At 38.4% G+C, this 19,279-nt stretch overlaps 1 protein-coding gene across 2 annotated transcripts in view; it reads left to right on the forward strand.

Annotated features, from left to right (window-relative positions):
* Positions 1-19,279, forward strand: part of LOC141399644 (uncharacterized) — a 264,879-nt gene that overhangs the window by 169,344 nt on the left and 76,256 nt on the right. The gene's annotated exons all lie outside the window — the stretch shown is intronic.

The following is a 19,279-nucleotide window of genomic DNA, read 5'->3' on the forward strand; positions in this document are numbered from 1 at the left end:
AACGTCAAAATACCTTAAATCGGGGGGTACCGTTAAATGGGGGCTATACAAAAAGTGGACCTATGTCCACAAGTTTTGTTATATAAGTTTAGTGACGCTTAAGAGCCCCAAATGTCAAATTATAGCTAAATCGGTCTGAAAATGTAGCTAAAAACGTCAAAATACCGTAAATCGGGGGGTACCGTTAAATGGGGGCTATACCAAAACGTGGACCTATGTCCACAACTTTTGTTATATAAGTTTATTGACACTTAAGAACCCTAAATGTCAAATTATAGCTAAATCGGTCTAAAAATGTAGCTAAAAACGTCAAAATACCTGAAATCGGAGGTACCGTTATATGGGGGCTATACTAAAACGTGGACCTATGTCCACAACTTTTGTTATATAAATTTATTGACACTTAAGAACCCTAAATGTCAAATTATAGCTTAATCGGTATGAAAATGTAGCTAAAAACGGCAAAATACCGTAAATTGGGGGCTACCGTTGTATGGGGGCTATACCAAAACGTGGACCTATGTCCACAACTTTTTTTATATAAGTTTATTGATACTTAAGAACCCTAAATGTCAAGTTATAGCTAAATCGGTCTGCAAATGTAGCTAAAAACGTCAAAATACCGCAAATCGGGGGGTACCCTTATATGGGGGTTATACCAAAACGTGGACCTATGTCCACAAGTTTTGTTATATATGTTTATTGACACTTAAGAACCCTAAATGTCAAATTATAGCCAAATCGGTCTGAAAATGTAGCTGAAAACGTCAAAATACCGTAAATCGGGGGTACCGTAATATGGGGGCTATACCAAAACGTGGACCGATATATCCCATCTTCGAACTTGATCTTCCGACGGCTAAAAAAATGGTATTCCCCAATTTTCAGCGAAATCGATCAACAAATGCGACCTGTATGTTGCGAACGGACGGACGGACGGACATGCATAAATCGACTCAGAAAGTGATTCTATGTATATCCCTAGAAGGAACTATGGGTCTATCACGCTTCCTTTTGTATGTTACATACAAATGCACTAACACATAATACCCCTTACCACATAGTGGTGTAGGGTATAAAAATATATTATTAAAAAAACCGCAGTCAAGAAATATTCTTAACAAATTAAAAAATCCACTTCCTTAAGTCAAGAAATACTCTTAAAAAATCCAAGAAATATTCTTGAAAAATCCACGTCTTTAGCTGAAAAATATTCTTAAAAAATACGGCCAAGAAATATTCTTCAAAAATCTACGCCTTTAGCTGACGACATATTCTTAAAAATCCACGCTTTTAGCTGAGGAAATATTTTTAAAAAATCAACGCCTTTAGCTGAAGAAATATTCTTAAAAAATCCACGCCTTTACCTGAAGAAATATTCTTAAAAAATCCACGCCTATAGCTGAAGAAATATTCTTAAAAAATCCACGCCTTTAGCTGAAGAAATGTTCTTAAAAAATCCATGCCTTTAGCTGAAGAAATTCTTCAAAAATCCACGCCTTTAGCTGAAGAAATATTCTTAAAAAATCCACGCCTTTAGCTGAAGAAATATTCTTAAAAAATCCACGCCTTTAGCTGAAGAAATATTCTTAAAAAATCCACGCCTTTAGCTGAAGAAATATTCTTAAAAAATCCACGCCTTTAGCTGAAGAAATATTCTTAAAAAATCCACGCCTTTAGCTGAAGAAATATTCTTAAAAAATCCACGCCTTTAGCTGAAGAAATATTCTTAAAAAATCCACGCCTTTAGCTGAAGAAATATTCTTAAAAAATCCACGCCTTTAGCTGAAGAAATATTCTTATAAAATCCACGCCTTTAGCTGAAGAAATATTCTTAAAAAATCCACGCCTTTAGCTGAAGAAATATTCTTAAAAAATCCACGCCTTTAGCTGAAGAAATATTCTTAAAAAATCCACGCTTTTAGCTAAAGAAATATTCTTAAAAAATCCACGCTTTTAGCTGAAGAAATATTCTTAAAAAATCCACGCCTTTAGATGAAGAAATATTCTTAAAAAATCCACGCCTTTAGCTGAAGAAATATTCTTAAAAAATCCACGCCTTTAGCTGAAGAAATATTCTTAAAAAATCCACGCCTTTAGCTGAAGAAATATTCTTAAAAAATCCACGCCTTTAGCTGAAGAAATATTCTTAAAAAAATCCACGCCTTTAGCTGAAGAAATATTCTTAAAAAATCCACGCCTTTAGCTGAAGAAATATTCTTAAAAAATCCACGCCTTTAGCTGAAGAAATATTCTTAAAAAAATCCACGCCTTTAGCTGAAGAAATATTCTTAAAAAATCCACGCCTTTAGCTGAAGAAATATTCTTAAAAAATCCACGCCTTTAGCTGAAGAAATATTCTTAAAAAATCCACGCCTTTAGCTGAAGATATATTCTTAAAAAATCCACGCCTTTAGCTGAAGAAATATTCTTAAAAAATCCACGCCTTTAGCTGAAGAAATATTCTTAAAAAATCCACGCCTTTAGCTGAAGAAATATTCTTAAAAAAATCCACGCCTTTAGCTGAAGAAATATTCTTAAAAAATCCACGCCTTTAGCTGAAGAAATATTCTTAAAAAATCCACGCCTTTAGCTGAAGAAATATTCTTAAAAAAATGCACGCCTTTAGCTGAAGAAATATTCTTAAAAAATCCACGCCTTTAGCTGAAGAAATATTCTTAAAAAATCCACGCCTTTAGCTGAAGAAATATTCTTAAAAAATCCACGCCTTTAGCTGAAGAAATATTCTTAAAAAATCCACGCCTTTAGCTGAAGAAATATTCTTAAAAAATCCACGCCTTTAGCTGAAGAAATATTCTTAAAAAATCCACGCCTTTAGCTGAAGAAATATTCTTAAAAAATCCACGCCTTTAGCTGAAGAAATATTCTTAAAAAATCCACGCCTTTAGCTGAAGAAATATTCTTAAAAAATCCACGCCTTTAGCTGAAGAAATATTCTTAAAAAATCCACGCCTTTAGCTGAAGAAATATTCTTAAAAAATCCACGCCTTTAGCTGAAGAAATATTCTTAAAAAATCCACGCCTTTAGCTGAAGAAATATTCTTAAAAAATCCACGCCTTTAGCTGAAGAAATATTCTTAAAAAATCCACGCCTTTAGCTGAAGAAATATTTTTAAAAAATCCACGCCTTTAGCTGAAGAAATATTCTTAAAAAATCCACGCCTTTAGCTGAAGAAATATTCTTAAAAAATCCACGCCTTTAGCTGAAGAAATATTCTTAAAAAATCCACGCCTTTAGCTGAAGAAATATTCTTAAAAAATCCACGCCTTTAGCTGAAGAAATATTCTTAAAAAATCCACGCCTTTAGCTGAAGAAATATTCTTAAAAAATCCACGCCTTTAGATGAAGAAATATTCTTAAAAAATCCACGCCTTTAGATGAAGAAATATTCTTAAAAAATCCACGCCTTTAGCTGAAGAAATATTCTTAAAAAATCCACGCCTTTAGCTGAAGAAATATTCTTAAAAAATCCACGCCTTTAGCTGAAGAAATATTCTTAAAAAATCCACGCCTTTAGCTGAAGAAATATTCTTAAAAAAATCCACGCCTTTAGCTGAAGAAATATTCTTAAAAAATCCACGCCTTTAGCTGAAGAAATATTCTTAAAAAATCCACGCCTTTAGCTGAAGAAATATTCTTAAAAAAAACCACGCCTTTAGTTGGAAAAATATTCTCATAAAATCCACGCCTTTAGCTGAAGAAATATTCTTAAAAAATCCACGTCATTAACTGAAGATATATTCGTAAAAAACCAAGCCTTTACCTGAAAAATATTCTTAAAAAATCGACGCCGTTCTTAAAAAATCCATGCCCTAAGGTCAAGAAATATTTTTAAAAAAAATCCAAGCCCTTAGATCAAGAAATATTCTTAAAAAAACTAAGCCATTAGATAAAGAAATATTCTTAAAAAATCCGCGCTATTAGCTAGAGAAAATCTTAGCTGAAGAAATATTCTTAAAAAATCCACGCCTTTAGCTGAAGAAATATTTTAAAAAAATCCACGCCTTTAGCTGAAGAAATATTCTTAAAAAATCCACGCCTTTAGCTGAAGAAATATTTTTAAAAAATCCACGCCTTTAGCTGAAGAAATATTCTTAAAAAATCCACGCCTTTAGCTGAAGAAATATTTTTAAAAAATCCACGCCTTTAGCTGAAGAAATATTCTTAAAAAATCCACGCCTTTAGCTGAAGAAATATTCTTAAAAAATCCACGCCTTTAGCTGAAGAAATATTCTTAAAAAATCCACGCCTTTAGCTGAAGAAATATTCTTAAAAAATCCACGCCTTTAGATGAAGAAATATTCTTAAAAAATCCACGCCTTTAGATGAAGAAATATTCTTAAAAAATCCACGCCTTTAGCTGAAGAAATATTCTTAAAAAATCCACGCCTTTAGCTGAAGAAATATTCTTAAAAAATCCACGCCTTTAGCTGAAGAAATATTCTTAAAAAATCCACGCCTTTAGCTGAAGAAATATTCTTAAAAAAATCCACGCCTTTAGCTGAAGAAATATTCTTAAAAAATCCACGCCTTTAGCTGAAGAAATATTCTTAAAAAATCCACGCCTTTAGCTGAAGAAATATTCTTAAAAAAAACCACGCCTTTAGCCGGAGAAATATTCTTAAAAAACTGAAGTATTTTTCTCAAAAATCGATGCCTTAAGCTAAAGAAATATTCTCAAAAAATCCACGCCTTTGGCTGGAGAAATAGTTTTAAAAAATCCACGCCTTTGGCTGAAGAAATAGTTTTAAAAAAATCCACGTCTTTAGCTGAAGATATATTCGTAAAAAATCCAAGCCTTTACCTAAAAAATATTCTTAAAAATCCACGCGTTTTGCTGAAGAAATATTTTTAAAAAAATCCACGCCTTTAGCTGAATATATATTCTTAAAAAATCCAAGCCTTTACCTGAAAAATATTTTTAAAAAAATCCAAGTCCTTAGATCAAGAAATATTCTTAAAAAACTAAGACATTAGATGAAGAAATATTCTTAAAAAATCCGCGCTCTTAGCTAGAGAAATATTCTTAAAAACCACACCTATAGGCAAGAAATATTCCTAAAAAATTCAAAAATATTCTTAAAAATCCACGTCCTTAGGTCAAGAAGTATTCTTGAAAAAATCAACGCCATTAGTCGAAGAAATATTCTTAAAAAAATCACGCCCTAAGGACAAGACATATTCTTAAAAAATCCACGCCTTTAATTCAAAAAAAAATTTTAAAAAATCCACGCCTTTAGGTAAGAAATATTTTTAAAAAAAATCCACACCCTTAGGTCAAGAAATATTCTTAAGAAAATCCACGCCTTCAGGTCAAGAAATATTCCTAAAAAAATTCAAAAATATTCGTAAAAAATCCACGCCGTTAGGACAAGAAATATCCTTAAAAAATTCACGCCCTTATGTTAAGTAATTTTCTTAAAAAAAAAATCCGCGCTTTTCGCTAAAGAAATATTTTTAAAAAATCTTAGCCTACAGGTCAAGAAATATTCTTAAAAAATCCGCGCCCTTAGCTAAAGGAATATTCTTAAAAAATCCACACCCTTCGGTCAGGAAATATTGTTAGAAAATCAACGCCTATAGGTCAAAATATACTTAAAAAAATAAAAAATATATTTAAAATATCCACGCCCTTAGGACAAGAAATATTCATAAAAAATTACAACCTTAGATCAAAATTACAACCTTCTCAAAAAATTTCGCACTGACTAAAAAAATAATCTTAAGGAATCCACGCTTCTACGAGTAACTAAAGAAATATTGCCAAAAATCAAAATTTTGTTTGATCCATTTCTTTCCTAATTTGGCTATTTTTTGAGTAGACAAGTACAGAGCTGGTCATTTTCTTTCGTCGAATAATTTCAAGGGTGGTTCAGATGTGCATATGTACATATAGACACATACGACTATGTATGTATGTTTCTCTTTGATAGATTGTTTGATAAATTGTATTTTTGTCATCACTTTTTACTAAACAATTTATTTGTAAAACACGCTTCAGTTGTCCTGACAACATTAAAACGATTTATGACTTTTTGTAACACCCTCTTCCGGGGAGCTGAGATGAAGCATATTGGGGTGCATTGTCGAAAATTAAAAAAAGTACAAATATACATAAATATTCTGAAAATGTTACCTTACCTTAACATGAAGAAATTGCCTTACGTGAATATTCATGTGACTTTATAGAAAGAGAAACCCAAGAAGTGCTCGTCCTACCAGTACTCAAGCGATTGGTTAGATTGTAAAACCACATATGAGCTATTAAGTGTGATAATGTGAACTTTGGCCTGATATGATCCCACATTATAACACCTCCTAGTTCACTGATGGGTCTAACAACTGGGCTGTCGTTTCAGCACTTAAGGTGACCTATCGGGCAACAGCTTCTAGCACAGAGTATTAAATACAAATTCAATTCGAATAGGTTTGGGATATTGTAATTCGTCAGTCGATTCATTCGAAGATCAAAGGTCCCGCTAATGAACAGAGTAAGATGAAGAGTGCGATGTAAAAAATATAGGAAGAAATATAAGAAAAAGTTGCCAATTGATTTCGTTTATGTTAAAATTGTACTCGTTTCGTATATTTTCTCCACAGTTTCGAACGTTACGTGACAGTAATAACCCTTACGGCAAGTCTGATATCGGTCCTATTTAGTAAGTGAAAGTAGGAAGTTCTTTTACACGATATAAGTGGCAAGATAAGCCTTAACTGACCAAACAAGCCTGCACAAGAGTCTTGACATGTGATCAGTTGGAACTGCGTAGAATTTGAGGAGTTTGCTGGTAAAAGGACACAGTGGGGAATGTACACGCGCTAGCTTATTGGGAACGAAAGGTGATTTCGTCCTGTAGCCTTCTCAGCAGATATCTATCCATGTTGACGATCTTAGATTTGATAAAACAGGATTTCAGTGCCACTTGCAGTCATGTTATACCACGCAAATTTTAACTGGTTCAACTCTAGGGGATTTAGAATTTAGAAAACTTAAGACACTTGCACACATAAGGTCGTGGGTTCGATTCCCCGGCCAGGCAACATCAAAACACTTTTCAACGGTGGCAAAATACCCCTCAGTAATGTTGGCGACATTTCTTGAGTATTTCAGCCATGAAAAACTTCTCTACAAAAGACACGCCGTTAGGACTCGGCGATAAACTGTAGGTCCCATATCATTGAGCTAATATAAATCAGGGTGCACTCATTGATATGAGAGAAGTCTCCCTTGTCCCTTATGGGATGTTTGTGGAACAATTATTATTATATTATTATAAGACACTTAGTATTAATTAAATCTTTAGCATACCAGATCCAGAGCCTGATACCATATCCAGATCGTTTTCGGCATCTCTTTATAGATGGACAAACTTCGTTGAAATTGTCTACCATGACTACTGTCCCCCCTAGATGGCATAAAGATAAAATTCTTCGCAACATACACCGGCCATAAAGATGGCCAAACCAAGACATCAGTCCCACCTATTTGGCCTAAAGATCTTATCCATGTAAAGTGGCAGTACTCACCTATCTTTACCGTAGGCCGATAGACTTTGTTATAATTTATTATTATAATAAAAATTTTAAATAAATAAAACAAGTAAAAAAGTATCAGTCGGCTTTGCCGACAGAGATATACCCTCAGACTGTGTGAATTGAAACACCTTTTTCCAAAAAAACTTATTTATTTAGGGGGTTTTCATGGGCCAATGAACTTGCTGCCAATAATATGGATTTTGATTAAAGCTCAAACGTTTTGCGGGGGAGATACTTAAAGTAATAGACCGACATAGTCCATTTTGGAAGTGGGTCGTATTTTAAGAGTCATTTCTCTCAATAGGTATCGCGCTCACCATACATTTCAGTTGATCACCATATAATTTAGAGCTTTTGGACCATTATGTTATGAAACATGGATTTGTTCACGAAAAACATAATATCGCTGCAAACAGGGCCACTGGGAGTACCTTCGGTAAAAATTTCCAAAGGATCATTGGACAAACCCTTAACCGCACTTAAAAAAAATGTTGAACATTTGTGTGGGTGATACCCTAAGGAGTGAACCGATAGGGCCCACGTTGTAACATAAACTAAATTTGGAAAAAACATTTCGAGATACAAAGTATGAGCCAAATCGTTTACTCCATTCGGAGATATCGCGCGTACCCTTTTAAGAATATTTTCGAACTTTTGTGTGGGAGGTATCAGAAGGCGTTGACAAATATAGTCCATATTCTAACCTGATCTATGTCTCGTAGAAATAAAACGATGTCCGAAGTATGGACCAATTCGGTTACAGCCTTCGAGAATTATAGTGGGCACCATTTTAGCGAAAAGTTTTGAACTATTGCGGGGGAGGTACCCAAAGGAATGGACCGATAAGGCCCATCATAGAACATGATTTAACTTTGGGCAAAATATTACGATAGCCAAATTTTGGATCGAATCGGTTTATCTGTTCGAGAGTTACCGCATGCTCCAGCTTTCAGGTTTTTTGGTTTTTTTACAGCCTTCAGGCCATTTTCTCAGGAGGTATGGAGTTGCCCACGAAAAAACTTTTACCGTCGTAATGGGGCAGCGAATACAAGTTGTTACAACCAAAATCAAAAGGATTCGAGAGGAGGTCTTAAACTGCACTTTTCCGAAATTTTGTGTGGGGGAACCCGAAGGAGTGGACCGATATAGTCCATATTAGAACTTGATTTATGTCTGGTAGAAATATTACGATGTCCAAAAAAGTTATGGCCAATTCGGTTACTCCCTTCAAGAGTTATCGTATCGTACCCGAAGGAGTTGAACGATAGGGCCCATCTTCCAAGTTTAACTAAGTTTGGACAAAATATTACGAATGCCATATTTTGGACCCGATCGGTTGCATTGTTCGAGAGTTATCGTGCGCGCCATCCTGCCAGACAGACAGACGGACGGACATGGCTAAATCGACTCCAAACTGTCTGACACACATTTCGTCCAAACATACTTGGGGTCTAAAACCACTATTTCGATGAGGCACAATTTGCCCGTATGAATGTGTATATACCCTAGTCAGCATAAATGCTGAGGGTATAATAAATCTTTATCGTGGCTACAGTCGCTCTCAATTGGAAAAAGATCAAGAAGGTTCAATGGTTTAATGACTAGCATTGTATTTAGCGCAGCCTTCAGAGTGCTTTTAAGCGCGCCTATGTAAACTGTAAACTATCCAGTATTGAATTGATAGACTTAGAGGTCTTAGCCCCCAGCTTTTATGTATAGAGTTGTTGCAGGAACGTTTCACACTATCCAACTTTGCCTGATTAGACTTAAGAACTATTTCTTGTAAAAGAATAAAAGGTAAAGGGTAACCAAATTCGAATTTGGCTCGTATGATCTTTATTATTTACCGAGATACATTGAAACGTTCTTGTTAAAGATTGTCATGCTTTTTATGTACCGAAACCTGTCGAGCGGAGGTCTTAACCTCCCAAAATAAACAAGGTGTAAGCTACGAAAACCACTTATAAACATCTACACAGACACAGCTCTAAGTACATCTCACCCGAAGTACTGTCACCTAGAGAGATTTAATTGGAAGAGAACTTTGGATATCAAGGGTTAAAAACCTAACTACACATAGAAAAATCACATAGAAAAAAACAATCATGTTTTTAATGTACATGATGACTACACTATATATGATGGAATCATGATTTTAGAAACCACAAATTAATTTCAGATAGTTTGAATTCGATCCAGCTATCTCAAAAATGGTACAACCTAGGAAAAAATTACGAAAACCAATCTTATAGATAATTTTCACAGCTAAAAGATTTTCTCCATTTGAATTTCTATATCTCAAAAATGGTAAAACCTACGATAATACCATTCAGGTCAATATTGTAGAGAATTTCCACTGCTACAACATTTTCTTTAATCCCATTTCTATAGGGCTTGCGGTTTCCAAGCAAAATCGTGAAACCCTAAAAAAGCCCTAAAAATGTTAACTTTGACCGCGATTTATTTGAAAATTCCTCCGGCGATTTTTTTTTTGTGTTTTATACCCTCCACCATATGGAGGGTATAATTAAATTTGTCATTCCGTTTGTAACACATCGAAATATTCTTCGGAAACCCTATAAGGTAAATATATTATTGATCAGCATAAAATTCTACATATGTCGATTTAACCATGTCCGTCTGTCCGTCAGTCTGTCTGTTGAAATCAATATACAGCTCGCAATTTTAAAGATAGAGAGTCAATATTTGGTACAAAAGTTTTTATTACTTGCAATATGGTTGGTATTGAAATGGATATATGTATCGGTCCACGTTTTGATATAGTCCCCATAGAACGGTACCTCCCGATTTTCGGTATTTTTAAGGTTTTAGCTTCATTCTCCTACCAAAATGGCTGAAATTTGGTATTTAGTTATCGTTGAGTGTATGAAACTTTCCACCTGAAATTTGTTGTTATAGATCCACGCCATTATATAGCCCTCATAGAACGGTACCTCCCGATATTCGGTATTTTGGAGGTTTTAGCTTCATTATGCCACCAAAATGGTTGAAATTTGTTAATTAGTCTTCGTTGAGGATATAAAACGTTCCACCTGAAATTTGTTGGTATAGGTCCACGCCTTTATATAGCCCCATTTCCGCCTGAAATTCGTCGGTATAGGTGCACGTTTCGATATAGCCTCCTAGAACAATAACTCCTGATTTTCGTAATTCTGAAGGTTGTGCCGTCAATATCCCACAGAAATGACTGAAATTGGTATTTTGTCTTCTTCATAAACGAAAGGAAACTAATTGTTCCATTTTACTTCAATACAACTCGTGGTGGAGGGTATAACAAGTTCGGCCAGGCCGAACTTAATGCCGTTCTTACTTGTTTTTTTTTTTTTTGAATTTTCTCATCTATGAACATTGTAGTTTCAGAAACAGCAAAAACTTCCCAGGTGTAAACACCTTTCATTTAAATTTAGTTAAGGCGCACCGTGACAATTTTTTTTTTTTTTTTTTGACAAGCCCATGTTTCCTGAAATAATGGTCTATAAGAATATCCGATTTTAAAATCGTGCTATTTCTTCCGAATGTACATACATGAAGTTCCAAGAAGTTCTATATCGACAAGCTCATTAGGGAACCTTCCTCAAAAAGTTAAAAAAAATCGCTTAAGTGCATATAAAGAGCTGTTCGAAGATAGTTTTGAAATTTCCTTGTGGTGCTGAAACAGTTTTTTCGTGGGCAAATCTATGCTTCCCGACATAATGACGCAAAAACTAGTAAAAATCAACCAAAATATTCAAAATTTTCGCTTGAGTTCACTTTAAGAGCTGTTCGAGAATCTTTTTGATTCTAACGACATATTTATTTCGTAGGCAACTTCATAGCTTCTGAACTAATGATCCGGAAGCTCTTCAAAATTCTGCAAACAAATAAAAGTTTTTGACTCAGCACAATTTAAGGGCTGTTTGAGGATCGTTTTGAAATTTTCAACTTTCTTCCCGTCAAATTACCAAAAGCTCTTAAAACAATTTGGAAAAAATTCTAAATTTTCGTTTGAATGCAGTTTAAGGCGGGTGCTCTCACCGTTAGTGTGGCTACTTGTTATTAACAATATTTTGACTGACCTGGACAATCAAGTTATTAAAGTTGTTGCTTATGCGGATGACGTAGTACTACTGATTTCCGGTAAGTTTCCGTCAACCATTTCGGAGCTTATGCAGGGAGCATTATCGACGCTGTCGCGCTGGGCTAAGGCCAATGGACTTGGAATATACCCAACCAAGACAGAACTGGTAATGTTCACGATAAAGCGTAAGCTCGGCGTATTTGTACCACCAACACTGGACGGAGTGCAGCTTCAGCGCTCGCCCGAGGCAAAGTACCTTGGCACAATCCTGGACTGTCAATTGCGATGGAATAGGAATGCTGAGGAGCAGGCGAAGAGAGGATTGATTGCGCTTTATTCATGCAAGAATTCTATTGGGAAAAGTTGGGGTCTAAACCCATCGATTATACACTGGTTGTATAACATCGTGGTTAGACCCATTTTATCCTATGGTTCTCTTGTTTGGTGGCACTCACTGCGATAAAAATCGACATCCAGTAGGCTTGACAAGGTGCAAAGGGCTGCCGCGATTCTCATAACTGGAGCCACCAGGAGCACACCACAGGCTGCTCCGAACGCAATGCTGAACTTAAAACCATTGCGTCTCAGCATTAAGTGTCAGGCAACTCGCAGTGCCCTACGGCTGCATGAACAGGATCTCTGGCGGGGTTGTGCCTATGGGCATGGATGTATCCTGAACGAATCAGGTATAAATGTGAACCAACGCGTGAAACTGAGCGACTATATATCACCAGTTCTGATAGACGTCGTTATACCTAGTAGAGACGACTGGAACCGCAATAACCCCCCTCTGGACGGTCTGGCTTTTTATACAGACGGTTCCAAGATGGAGTACACCTACAGGCTAGACAGCAACTGTAGTGTCTTCCAGGCTGAAATCTTCGCGATTTGGAAGGCAGCGGAATTGATAAAAAGTTTGGATGCAGTAATCTTTGAACCGGTGACTATCTTTGTGGATAGTCAAGCGGCTCTTAAAGCCATCAAATCCTGCAACATCAAATCCGATGTCGTCCTTAAGTGCAGATCAGCCCTGGGAACGCTAGCTAACGGCTTTCGGCTATGCTGGGTACCAGGACACCGCGACTATCTGGGTAATGAAAGAGCAGATGAATTAGCTAGACGAGGATCGCAGTCTACTGATCTAGCTATCGCTGACTCCATCAAAGCAACCATTTGTCATTTCTTCCAAAAAATTGAAGCGTTCTCGGACGAAAGAGCCAATGAATTGTGGCATAATGAACCTAGGTGCATTATGGCTAGATCCATATGGCCGTCTCTGTCAGTCAAAAGAACGAACTCTCTGTTGAACCTGAGTAAAGCTATTCCTCCTCTCTTAAACTTCCTTGTAATTTATTGTTTTTTACTTTTTAATAACTTCCTCTTTTTTATTTCTTTCCTCTCTCTCCTCTCTTTCCCACCTCCTCTTTTCTTTACATCATTTTACTCTTTTTTCTAATGGATGATCACAATGGACCGGAAGGTCTCCGAGTGACGCAGTCACAAGTTAGTGGCTGCACATCCCCAAACCTAACCTAAGCCAGTTCAGGGATATAATTTTGTCGTTGGCAAAGGTGTTAAAAATCCTATGGTGAGCAAATAAAATGACTGGTGGGTACTATGAGTATCGGAAGGTGTGACCCTCAATGATAAATTCATATCCACGATGGACTGTACTCCAACATAGTACGGTATGAAGATCTATTCTATTCAGGTAGAGGTGCTTCCCGAGATATTTAGGACTTCTGCATCGCATACCTCCCGCATAGGACTTCTGCTTCGTATATTAGGACTTCTGCTTCGTATACCTCCCGCACAAACTAACTGTTCGTTTGTTCAGGGGTTCTTCTGCAGATAGTATATTTGGTCTCTATTACAACGCTATTATTTTATTCTTCCTACTTTCCTCGATAATGACCCAAAAGTTCCAGAAATCCCGCCTAAATAATATAAAATCACGTAGTGATGTCTTTTAATGTATATATGAAGGATTGAGAGGCTCCCTTCTGCTTGTCTTTAAAAAGCACCCGTCTGCCCCGATTCTGCTGGTCAAAAAGGGCTCTTTCTGTTAGTCTATAAAGACTCTCCTCTGCTTGTCTATAAGGGCTGGTCCATATTTCTACTGATCCATAAGTACTCCCTTCAAATCGTCCACAAAGATTCCCATGTTCGTCTATTGATACAATATTTAATTAATCCACTGACAGGGATTAATTAGCCCACTGTTTGCGATACCTACCTCACAAACACCTTAAAATTACGCAAGAAGCTTCCAAAACTTCTATTGCCAACAAAGGAAATTATATTCTTAACAATTAGGGATCTGTTCTTAGAAAATTTATTTCAATCCCTCCTATTTTTGTACAGTCATAGGCTGAGGATATTTAGTTGTCTGCAAATCCCGCTGATTCCTTTTTCAATTGTTACAAACCTAAGTTGTCATCCATTGTCAATCCCTACCTTGCGGACAATATCCCTGGTCAGCCATCCATATAAATGAAGTGACCCTAGCCTTTTGCATGCTCATTATCTCTTAGGTCCAATTAACTTAACTCGCTTGTCTCGCTTTCCATATTTAACAAAAACTTCATTGTAATCCTCTTTTTGGGGATTACAAGCAGATAATCCCCCCTGTAATGCAACTTAACATAACAAGCTTGGTTGGTTGGATGGGGAGATATGAAAAGCGTATATGGTGTGAAACAATGCATTATTTACACATACCAATGTACAGAAGAGGAAAAGAGAATAATCAAATACACCTATGTTTGTGTGTGTTGAAATTTGAAATGGCATTATGATACCTCTGACTTTTTGGTCCTCATCCTCATGTAAAATTAGTTCATACAAAATTCCTAGAAAAATAGCAAATAATTTCCCTTTCCTCCTTTCTTGTGATCCATATAGCCCCATCCTGTGTAATGCATTTGTGGCTGCTGTAATAAGTTTTCATTTTAAAAAATTGTTCATTGTCTGCAGCATAAATACAAAACAACAACAACAGCAACAGCATCAACAACAAACCATCATTTGTTTGGGCCAAAAGATTTGTGGGTTTTTAGTTTGGTATGGAGAAGTAAAGGAACAGGGCCGCATGTGTCCAATCGGGGTTAGGAGAGGGGGAATTTTAAATGATTCGTGATTTAAATGAATACCAGATAGTGTCAGGAATAAACAAAAAAGCGATGTACTCGTATGTGTGTGTAAGTCTATGTTGATGAGAAGGCCATGGCGAACTTATATTGGTTGCATTCCCCTCTCTCTCCCCTTAACACACACACTGTTGTTGCTTTTGATGCATTGTTAGTTTGTTTTCGAATGCATTTCCATTTTGGATACCTATTAGTGTAAGTGCAGATGTGCTTGTATGTGTCTGTAAGTTTTTTCGGATGCAACTACATTTGCTTATCTCCTAAAGCTGATGTTTGTTATTGCAAATGACGTGCAAAAACAACAACACGACTGGATTTTTCTTTTTGTTTTGTACATTTCATCCAGTCATTTTGGTGACACTCACGCACACAACTTCGCCATACGCACTGTCACAGCATTGTTATGTCACTTGATTGAAATTTATATGCGCAAGTGTATGTGTCTGTGTGTGTGGGTTTATTGATGGAATTACAGTGCGGAGTTAATGGATAGAGTACTTCAAATTGGATAGCCCCAGTGGTAATCTACTGTAGAGTAGATGGCCCCAGTGGTCATCTACTGTAGAGTAGATGGCTCCAGTGGTAATCTACTGTAGAGTAGATGGCCCCAGTGGTCATCTACTGTAGAGTAGATGGCCCCAGTGGTCATCTACTGTAGAGTAGATGGCCCCAGTGGTCATCTACTGTAGAGTAGATGGCCCCAGTGGTCATCTACTGTAGAGTAGATGGCCCCAGTGGTCATCTACTGTAGAGTAGATGGACCCAGTGGTCATCTACTGTAGAGTAGATGGACCCAGTGGTCATCTACTGTAGAGTAGATGGCCCCAGTGGTCATCTACTGTAGAGTAGATGGCCCCAGTGGTCATCTACTGTAGAGTAGATGGCCCCTGTGGTCATCTACTGTAGAGTAGATGGCCCCAGTGGTCATCTACTGTAGAGTAGATGACCCCAGTGGTCATCTACTGTAGTGTAGATAGCTCCAGTGGTCATCTACTGTAGAGTAGATGGCCCCAGTGGTCAACAACTGTAGAGTAGATGGCCCCAGTGGTAATCTACTGTAGAGTAGATGGCCCCAGTGGTCATCTACTGTAGAGTAGATGGCCCCAGTGGTCATCTACTGTAGAGTAGATGGCCCCAGTGGTCATCTACCGTAGAGTAGATGGCGCCAGTGGTCATGTACTGTAGAGTAGATGGCGCCAGTGGTCATCTACTGTAGAGCAGATGGCCCAGTGGTCATCTACTGTAGAGTAGATGGCCCCAGTGGTCATCTACCGTAGAGTAGATGGCGCCAGTGGTCATGTACTATAGAGTAGATGGCGCCAGTGGTCATCTACTGTAGAGCAGATGGCCCAGTGGTCATCTACTGTAGTGTAAATGACCCCAGTGGTCATCTACTGCAGTGTATATGGCCCCAGTGGTCATCTACTGTAGTGTATATGGCCCCAGTGGTCATCTACTGTAGAGTAGATGGCCCCAGTGGTCATCTAGTGTAGAGTAGATGGCCCCAGTGGGCATCTACTGTAGAGTAGATGGCCACAGTGGTCATGGCCCCAATGGTCATCCACTGTTGAGTAGATGGCCCCAGTGGTCATCTACTGTAGAGTAGATGGCCCCAGTGGTCATCTACTGTAGAGTAGATGGCGCCAGTGGTCATGTACTGTAGAGTAGATGGCGCCAGTGGTCATCTACTGTAGAGCAGATGGCCCAGTGGTCATCTACTGTAGTGTAGATGGCCCTAGTGGTCATCTAGTGTAGAGCAGATGGCCTCAGTGGTCATCTACTATAGAGTAGATGGCCCCAGTGGTCATCTACTGCAGAGTAGATGGCCCCAGTGGTCATCTAGTGTAGAGTAGATGGCCCCAGTGATCATCTACTGCAGAGTAGATGGCCCCAGTGGTCATCTACTGTAGTGTAGATGGCGCCAGTGGTCATCTTTTGTGGAGTAGATGGCCCATGAACAAATGGGCTTGTAACTATGGACAGAAAAAGAATAAGCGGACTGTATTTTCGGCGGGGTTACAAGCTCCAAATGGACAGCGGTAAATCCCAATGAGAAATAAAAAGATAAAAACGAAACAAACGGATTTCGGTCGGTTTCTGTGGAATTTTATTCTTTTATGCGGTTGATGAAGAGTAGATGAACCCAGTGGTCATCTACTGTAGAATAGATGGCCAAAGTGGTCATCTACTGAGAGTAGATGGCCCAGAGGTCATCTACTGTAGAGTAGATGGTCCCAGTGGTCATCTACTGTAGAGTAGATGGTCCCAGTGGTCATCTACTGTAGAGTAGATGGCCCCAGTGGTCATCTACTGTAGAGTAGATGGCCCCATTGTTCATCTACTGTCGACTAGATGGTCCCAGTTGTCATCTACTGCAGAGTAGATGGCCCCAGTGGTCATCTACTGTAGAGTAGATGGTCCCAGGGGCCATTTACTGTAGAATAGATGGCGCGAGTTGTCATCTACTGTAGAGTAGATGGCAACTGTGGCCATATAATGTAGATTAGATGGACCCAGATGGTCTATAAAGACTATCTTCAGCTCGTCTATAAGGACACCATCCGGTTAGTCTATAAAGACTGCCTCATGTTCCGCCCGTCTATTAAGAATGACTTCCGCTCGTCTATAAAGACTACCTTCCGCTCGTGTATAAAGACTCCCTTCCGCTCGTCTATATAGACTCCTTTCCGCTCATCTATAAAGACTCCCTTCCTCTCGTCTATAAAGACTCCCTTCCGCTCGTCTATAAAGACTCCCTTCCGCTCGTCTATAAATACTCCCTTCATTTCGTCTATAAAGACCCCCTTCCGCTAGTCTATAAAGACTCCCTTCCGGTCCTCTAAAAAGATTCCCTTCCGCTCTTCTATAAAGACTCCCTTCCGCTCGTCTATAAATACTCCCTTCCACTCGTCTATAAAGACTCCCTTCCGCTCGTCTATAAAGACTCCCTTCCGCTCGTCTATAAAGACTCCCTTCCGCTCGTCTATAAAGACTCCCTTCCGCTCGTCTATAAAGACTCCCTTCCGCTCGTCTATAAAGCCTGCATTCAGCTCGTCTACAAATACTCGCTTCAGCTCGCCTATAAACCTCCCTTCAGCTCGTGTATAAAGACCGCCTTCATTTCGTCTATAAATACTCCCTTCATTTCGTCTATAAAGACTCCCTTCCGCTCGTCTATAAAGACTCCCTTCCGGTCGTCTATAAAGACTCCCTTCCGCTCATCTATAAAGACTCCCTTCCGCTCTTCTATAAAGACTCTCTTCCGCTCGTCTATAAAGACTCCCTTCCGCTCGTCTATAAAGACTCCCTTCAGCTCCTCTATAAAGACTTCCTTCAGCTCGTCTATAAAGACTCCCTTCCGCTCGTCTATAAAGACTCCCTTCAGTTCGTCTATAAGACTCCCTTCAGCTCGTCTATAAAGACTCCCTTCGGCTTGTCTATAAAGACTCCCTTCAGCTCGTCTATAAAGACTCCCTTCCGCTCGTCTATAAAGACTCCCTTCAGCTCGTCTATAAAGATTCCCTTCCGCTCGTCTATAAAGACTCCCTTCCGCTCGTCTATAAAGACTCCCTTCCGCTCGTCTATAAAGACTCCCTTCAGCTCGTCTATAAAGATTCCCTTCCGCTCGTCTATAAAGACTCCCTTCCGCTCGTCTATAAAGACTCCCTTCCGCTCGTCTATAAAGACTCCCTTCGGCTCGTCTATAAAGACTCCCTTCAGCTCGTCTATAAAGACTCCCTTCAACTCGTCTATAAAGACTCTGTTCAGCTCGTTTATAAAGACTCCGTTCAGCTAGTCTCTAAAGAGTCCATTCCCATCGTCTCTAAAGACCCTATTCAGATCGTTTGTAAAGACTTACTTCAGCTCTTCTATAAAGACTCCCTTCCGCTCGTCTATAAAGACTCCCTTCCGCACGTCTATATAGACTCCCTTCAGCTCGTCTGTAAGACTCCCTTCAGCTCGTCTATAAAGACTCCTTTCAGCTCGTCTATAAATACTCCCTTCAGCTCGTCTATAAATACTCCCTTCAGCTCGTCTATAAAGACTCCTTTCAGCTCGTCTATAAAGGCTCCCTTCAGCTGGTCTATATAGACTCCCTTCAGCTCGTCTATAAAGGCTCCCTTCAGCTGGTCTATAAATACTCCCTTCAGCTCGTCTATAAAGACTCCCTTCAGCTCGTCTATAAAGACTCCTTTCAGCTCGTCTATAAAGGCTCCCTTCAGCTGGTCTATATAGACTCCCTTCAGCTCGTCTATAAAGGCTCCCTTCAGCTGGTCTATATAGACTCCCTTCAGCTCGTCTATAAAGACTCCCTTCAGCTCGTCTATATAGACTCCCTTCAGTTCGTCTATAAAGACTCCCTTCAGCTCGTCTATAAAGACTCTTTTCAGCTCGTCTATAAATACTCCCTTCAGCTCGTCTATAAATACTCCCTTCAGCTCGTCTATAAAGACTCCTTTCAGCTCGTCTATAAAGGCTCCCTTCAGCCCGTCT

Source organism: Musca autumnalis, unplaced genomic scaffold (genome assembly GCF_047663935.1).
Source record: "Musca autumnalis isolate F117 unplaced genomic scaffold, ASM4766393v1 scaffold_3, whole genome shotgun sequence".
Taxonomy (NCBI): Eukaryota; Metazoa; Arthropoda; class Insecta; order Diptera; family Muscidae; genus Musca; species Musca autumnalis.